Source organism: Nicotiana tabacum, chromosome 11, assembly GCF_000715075.1.
Source record: "Nicotiana tabacum cultivar K326 chromosome 11, ASM71507v2, whole genome shotgun sequence".
In the NCBI taxonomy this organism is placed as follows: Eukaryota; Viridiplantae; Streptophyta; class Magnoliopsida; order Solanales; family Solanaceae; genus Nicotiana; species Nicotiana tabacum.
The window spans coordinates 34226519-34232880 of record NC_134090.1 but is presented as its reverse complement, the minus strand read 5'-3'; the positions used below and the strand labels follow the sequence as shown (position 1 = coordinate 34232880).

The 6362-nt window shown below is 32.1% G+C and overlaps 1 long non-coding RNA gene across 1 annotated transcript; it reads left to right on the top strand.

The window, feature by feature from the left end:
• The first annotated feature begins 2272 nt into the window (after positions 1-2272).
• LOC107821951 (uncharacterized) lies at positions 2273-5805 on the top strand. The gene is made up of 3 exons (XR_001656274.2): positions 2273-2481; positions 4181-4509; positions 5655-5805. It is a non-coding gene; the product is annotated as an uncharacterized LOC107821951 (long non-coding RNA).
• Positions 5806-6362: the final 557 nt, after the last annotated feature.

Here is a 6362-nt window from a genome sequence, read left to right as displayed (position 1 = left end):
CATCCACTTGAAATTTGTGTAAAAATTACTAAAACTTAAAATTTATAAGGGGAACTTTAATTGCTCCAAAAAATAATATATGAACTCGAAGATGTTGATGCTACCACAGTTGAGGAACAAGATGAACAAAGGAAGAGGATGGAAAGAATCAATGAAGATTAACGTTCGCTAAATAAAGATTAGCGGTCTTTCTTTATAATGGAAGAAATTATGAAATAATTTGATTTTTGAAGTTGTATTTAACGAAAAGTTATTATTGTTGGTGTATCAACCTATATATCAAATTTCGTGTTTTTCTTCACATGAAAAGCAACTTGTATTGGCATAATATTCATTTTGATCCATAATTATTCTATTACTTCTATTTTATTAATTTTCACATATTATCTATCTCCTTATATATGAAAACAATTATTCAATCAAAAAAAAAAAACATCGGTGAAATCTGTTCTATAGGTATAAGTCAAATCTATATTATTATATGTTAAGCTAAATGATTGAGGATGCGTTGTAAATAAACTTATTTTATTGGTCTGACGATGTTATCTTGTAATATTCTTTTAAGATTATCAAAAGTTGTATGTGATAGATCCACATTGATCATATATAAAATCTTATACTATATACTTTTACGTATAATTATTTCCTCAAACCTTTGTTTTTAATAATATTGATATTATTTTACAAAACTGCATATTACATAACTTGATATACACATGCAACGCACGTGACGAAAAACTAGTTACCAGAAAATAAGAGACCTAACTTGAATCGTCCAACATGATAATTAAATCTAGTGTTCCAAATTTTCTATTCTTCCCTCTTTAGACTTCTGGTTCTAGTTCTCATTTTTCTATTTAATATCTGCTGATGCCTCCTAATCTCTAGCTAATCACATAAATATATCCTTGTAGATTTGGAGACAATTGTTTTTTCAAATTTGGATTAAGATTTGACTAGATAGCGGCCCCACTTGTTGTATGTTGTATGATTACAAGGCACCAGATCAATTTCGGAGTTAAGTTAAGCTTAGGTATATATTCTTGTGGTTTGTAATTAAAGCAAGATAATCTTTGTGATTTAGCAGTACGTGATAAAATCTTTGTTAAGTATAGATTAGTATTATTATTTTTAAAGATAAAATGGTGGTAAACAGAAGGCTAGCTCGAGCTCGAAGGTGTAGAACTGACATGGTCCTTTCTGTTTTGCTCTTAGTTTTTACTAATATTTTTGCTAATTATGATATTATATTATGATTAGGACAAGCTTAAGATAAGGTGATGCTTAATGGTTTAGTTGCTCCACTTTCTCCTTGTTGCTCCTCTTTCTCCTTGTTGCTCTTAAAGTATTAACTATAATCACTTTGACCCACCACTGAAGAATGTGGTGGGATGGTTGAAATCCCTTTATCATTAACTAGAGGTTTTGCCGTCTCGAGTTCTAGTTGAAATCCTAGTAGGAAGGGCTTCCTTCTAAATGGCCATGTGCGATGCAATTTAATTAGTCGAGTGAGCAGTGAGTTTTAATACCCAAATGATTAAACAAAAAAATATATAACCAGACCCTATCCAGTTCTAGAATGCAATGCACTTGCAAAGTTTTTTGAAATTATTGTCCCACCATTTTAAAAGATAAATAAAAAAAATAAAGTTGATTTTATCTATTGGTGGGCATCAACTAATAATTAACAAAATTTATTCACGTGATTATCTGTTGTTAATGGAAGTAAAAGGATAATAGCTTGAAATTTTCAGAAAATGATAATAAAAAATATTGAAAATAAAAAAGGTTCTGCGGTTGGAGCTTAAAGAAATATACCATCTCTTGCTAGTGTAAAGAGGCAACTGGCATGGATAAGATTTCACTCTTTTTTTCTTCTCAAAATTATTTTACAAATTGAACTTCAAACAAATAGGAGTTCAAGCACTACAATATTTTTGGCCTATAGCCACACTAATTATAGACAACACTCGAAAAGTGTTGCCAAAATTAGCTATAGATGCGCTTATAAAGCATGGTCTTTGACTTGAGTCTTTGGCCACGATTGTTAAGGCCACACTTAAAAAGTGTGCTCTTATAATATAAAGATAACACTTCTTAAGTGTTGCCAATTTATAAATTATTTGACAATGCTTATTAATTATAATGCAACGTTTTTAAAGAGTTATTAAATTCTAATAAAAAATGTAACACTTTACGAGCGTAACCTAAAAATTTATTATAAAAATATTTCTCTCGATATGTCCCCCGAAATATACGGTTAATGAAAATATTTCCCTCCCAATACTCAAAAGGCAAAGCAATCACAATCTGCAAGAATACTACCGCATACCAAACCCTTTCCCAATTCTTTTCTATTACTTCCTTTCCGCCTAGTTTGCTGACTCCCAACAAATTGCATAGCCTAACTTTGTTGCTTCGTTTCCGCCTTGTTGCTTCTTCCAGACAGTACTCTAGCGAATCTCCATCTCCTCTCTATTGGTTAGTATTTCTTTTAACTCAAAGATTTCCCCTTTTTTTCGATTTCTGATGAAAAAATAATCTTCTATTATGTATATACCTGGGTATATTGGTATATTCTTCATATTATGCTCAATGTTTTTAACTTTTTTCTAATTTCAAATTCTTGGGCCGAAAAGAAGTAATTTTATTTTGTTTAATTTTTGGGTATCAAAGTTTTAGTTTTTTACTAATTTCAGATTCTTGGGTTGAAAAAGAGTAATCTTTTCTATTTGATTTTTGGTATCTTTGAATGATGTTCCTTCTTATATTTAATGTTTTAATTTGTCTAGCTTCTTTGAATGATGTTCCGTCAAGAATGATGTTCCTTCTTCTTATATTCAGATTCTTAGCTTCTTTGATTTTTTGGTATCTTTGAATGATGTTCCTTCTTATATTTTTGGTATCTTTGAATGATGTTCCGTCAAGTTCAATATTGAATATTTTCTTGCTGATCGATTTCTTTGATGTGCACATATATTTTTTACTCATGTATTTTCAATGTGTCCCTTTTGGTATCACTAAAAATTACTTGATTGGTTATTCAATATGTCCCTTCTGAGGAACCATATTGTTCATATGTCGATCGAGAATTCCTCTATTTTGAATAGCAGACACGTTATATGTAACCTTAGTCTGATCTCTGAATATTTTTTTGGCAATGACGACCGATAAACATTTATATCTGCAAAGGGAATTTCAAAATATCAACGAAGTGACATTTAATATATCACACTCCATCAGAAATTTTCGTTCTCTGCTCTTCTTAAAACAAATCTCTGGCTTGGTTTATTAGAATTTCTCTTGATCACTTACAAGATGTAGGGATAATATGATCTGAAATTTGATCAAAAGAGAAGCAGTGTTGTTTGTCTCTAAAAATAGATTTATTACATATACCTGAAAAGCAGTGAATTTGAATGGAGATGTATTTTGGAAAACTCCATCTTTGAGCCATCTCTCAGGATTGAATAAATTTGAACGGAGATGCATTGTTGCAGTTGTATATATTCTTAAATATGTCTAATTTCTTAAATATATACTTTCTCACATACTGTTAAATATTCTTACTAGTTGTTAGGCTAAAGTAATTTAATTTTTTTGTATGTAGGATGAATCAAGTGCACTGTTATACATGTGCATTTGCAATTTGTTCACAAGTTTTGGTCCTCTTCTGCTAATTTAAGTTGTAAAAGTAACTTCAGTCCTTAGAGTTCTTCTCCTGCTAAAGTCATGTGTGGCATTGACTAAAACTGAAAGAAACCAGATGTTCCAGCTATAGGACACATTCAACTTCAGTGGTGTACGTGCTATTGCAAAAGATAAGCATTATACAATTAGTCTACCCATGGTCAATAGTCACTCAATGTTCCAATATGTAAGAAAAAATTTCACAAGATAATACCAGAGAAGCAACAAGAATTATTATACTTAGTGTTTTATTTTGAAAGTGGGGAGTAGCCAGAAGATACAGAAATAACATCATTTGACCAGATAAAAGCCTATTGTTAATTTGTTATATTTTAATTTTTAAGTGATTCTTACAGGGGGCCTAAAGCCAAAATTAATATGAGGCCTAAATTTTTAAGTTATAAGATATATTTTTATTTGAAATCTACTTTTCTAGCTTTTTGAGATATAAAGTTGTTAATAATCTTTTTTATAATATTTTTTTTGACAGTCTTAACTTCAGAATCGTCAAAGTTTTGGAGAAACAACAGATGATGCATTTAGGGTTGTGTTTGGAAAGGAGCAGCCTGGTCGGGTTAGATGCTATGGTAGATCGGTGACGAGAAGCTCTCTGAAAAAAGATGAAGAAATCACCAAACTTAAACAACAACATGCCATCGAAATAACTTCTCTGAAGGAAGAAATGAAGGAAATGATGAGAGAAGAAATGCGATGTCTTTTTAGTTCCTTCACTCGGTTGATGCAAATAGTGCACAAGCTATGAGAGGCAATAATCTACCACATTCTTCTAGCTCAACTCATGCCCCGAGTCTTGAAAAGGTATTTATATTTCACCAAATAGTATAATGGTCGGGGTAAATTTGATCGGATAGTATAACGAAGATAAAATATAGACAATATTTGAAAGTAGAGGGGTATATTCGGTCCTTTTTCCTTGTTACTACTTGATCCAAATACTCGGTTATTGTGTAACACCTGTAATTCTATGTAACTTAATGCTGCTCGCAGTCTTACTTTTCTCTCTGTTTAGATACGTGTGATGAGATGTGTAAGCATACCTTAGGGAAGAGGGAAATGAATTACGGGAAAAGGAGAATGCTTTTGATCTCACTTGTTATTAATGTGCTGATTTGGAAATGATTTTGAAAAATTGAATAGATAGGGTGACACATTTATGGATTGTGCCTCTGGTTGTTTTGGCATTGGCTAAGAATCCAGTGGTAAAGAAGTACAATTTAATATCGTTGAAGCATATTGGGTTTGGTGCTACACTTTTGAGGAAGGAGTTAATTGAGGAATTCGCCGAGAGCTTTCCTCAGGTGTTGTTGCACAGAGATATTGTATGACAGAAACTTTTGACATTGTCTTATTGGAGAATCAATATGCAGGCCCCAAACACAGGATCGGCAGGGTTTGTAGTTCCGGAGTGGAAGCTCTAATAGTTAATGTTGATAAACTGAAGCCTCTTCCCCCTGGACAATTAGGGGAAATATGGGCCTGTTGTCCTAACATGACGCAAGGCTATTCAACAATCCACGGTCCACTAGGCAGATTACGGATGAGACTAAGGCCTTTGATCTCACTTGTTATTTGCTGATTTATTTTCTTGTACACTATAAGTTTCCCTCGTGGCTTCCTTCACCTTCTTTAGCCGAAGGTCTATCGGAAACAGTCCCCTTTCCCCTCCAGGGTAAGGGTAGGCTGCATACATTCTATCCTCCCCAGACCCCACTTGTATGATTATACTGGGTAGTTGTTGTTGATTGTTGCGATTATAGAAGAAGATAGGTAAAATGTATGTTAATTCACATTTTTGCTTCTCTTTCACTTGTATATCTTTTTTGTGTTTGACATTGTTATGCTATAGTAGTGAAATAAAATCTCATTAGTTCTTAGTAAGATATAACCAGCGCATACTATATATTTGTTTCTTTCTAATTTTTAATTTTATTTTTAATGTGTAGGAAAATACCGGTGATGCAATTGGAAATGGTGACCACAAATAAATTTGATTCATCAAAGTGAATGGTGAAAACCTTTTGAACAATTGTAATGTTTATTTTTTTTATATTTATATTATAATTAAATATGAATACATTTGGTTTTGTCGAGGTCTTTGCTAGTGATCTTCTTGAACCAACAATGCTTTATTACTATATAGATAGTACGCAAAGTATGTTTCATTGTTGAAGTTTATTTCGAGTATATGCATTTGAATTATTTTTATTCTGTTACTTATTATCTAATTTAATGCTTGAGATCATAATACATGCTTATATATATATATAAAATAAATTTGAACAGAATTTGATGTAAACAAATATAATTTTTAACCACAAAATTGTGGCTAACATAAATATTTAAAAAATTTCTTCGTGGTGTCGACAAAATTGCCACGCTTAGAAAGTGTGGCCATAGGGATTGTCAATCTGGTGTTGTTAATGATAAATGTTGCTCTAGAAGCCACGCTTAAAAAGCGTAGTCTATAACGTGACAAAGATCATGCTTAGAAAGTGTAGCCTTATGTCATAAAAGCGTGGCTATATGAGAAAATTTAAGTATGGCCTTTGTATCTTATCGGCCACACTTTTAAAGTGTGGCTGCTAAGACAACACCTACAAAGTGTGGTCAATAGTCAAAGGTTACGGTACTTTAGGCTACCCCCAAGCGTT